This window comes from Stegastes partitus, unplaced genomic scaffold, assembly GCF_000690725.1.
Source record: "Stegastes partitus isolate 25-593 unplaced genomic scaffold, Stegastes_partitus-1.0.2 Scaffold2042, whole genome shotgun sequence".
NCBI classification, from domain to species: Eukaryota; Metazoa; Chordata; class Actinopteri; family Pomacentridae; genus Stegastes; species Stegastes partitus.
In genome coordinates, this window is record NW_007579773.1 from 76,675 (window position 1) to 77,978 (window position 1,304).

Sequence of the window (1,304 nt, forward strand, 5' to 3'; positions counted from 1 at the left end):
GGTTTCGGGGGCTCAGCTGGTTCCTGGCGCCGTGCAGACAGAGCCGGGCCAGGTGTCGGACCACGCTGAGCAGCGTCAGGCCGTACTGGGCGGGGCAGGCGGGCGAGCTGGCCACGCCCCTCAGCACCTGGGCGCAGTCCTCCGGGTCTCGGACCTCTGCAGGTACAAACAGCAGGACAGGACTGTGAACAAAAGGTCATTTCAGAGGAGTCGGGACGAGACGGGAGGCGGCGGGTTCTGCTGACCTTGGACCGCGTGGATCATGTCGGTCTGCAGCGAGGACGGCAGGACGGGACCGGGGAGGTCCTGCAGGAACCGGACCACCCCGTCACACAGGGATGGCACCTCCAGCTGCTCCAGGTCTGAAAACAAACACACCTGAGTCATGATGCCGCCGTGTGACTGCGGCTGTTTGTGAATGTGTGACGTGGCTGAGTTCTGACCGGAGTCGGTGAGCTGCCGGGTGTCCAGACCTCCTCCAGTCACGCTGCGGTACACACCAGGACTGTCCAGACCTGCAACACAACATCAGCGATCCAATCAGCCCGAAGCAGCGATCCACAGCGACAGCAAACTGAATCCTGGACCATGTGGGACACATGCAGGGTCCTCGTCTCTTCTAAAACAGAACTTGTTGGACATAGCTCTTAGTTAGCTTTTAAACGTAGCTCAGAGATGTTCTAGGTGTGAGCTCACCAACAATGAAGGCAAATAAGAAGCTCGTTGTGTTCTTCTGCACTGACGCAAAAAACTGTTAAAAATGACTGAAGAAGTTTACGAAGACTAAAAAAAAGTGATGGTAGAAGCACAAACTGTCCAAAATGACCTAAAGATTGTTTAAAGTGACCTTAAAACGTTAAAACAGTTGAAAGTGACAAAAAAAAACCCAAAAAAGGCTCAATTTTGTTTTTCAAAACTACTTAAATTGTTCAACTCAATTGTTTAAAATGCATCAAAATCAGCTAAAAATGACTTAAAATGTTTCTTAAAATTCTCACAAACTTCCAAAAGTTCCGAAAAGTTTAAAAAAATAAAAAGTTCAAAATTAGCAAAGATTTTTTCAAAACAATTAAAAATATTGTTCAAATTTACTTAAAACTGTGTTCAACACGACTTACAATAATTATCATTCAAAATAACGTCTTCATTGCTTAAAAGTATTTACAAAACTGTTAAAACAACTCAAAACGTGTTCAAAATGCTGAAAAGTTGGTTAAAATTCACTCCCTGAAGGTTCCGTCTGGTTCTAGAACAAAGTTTATTTATTAATTCACTTTGACAGAACCGCCTCCGCTGCAGCAAAA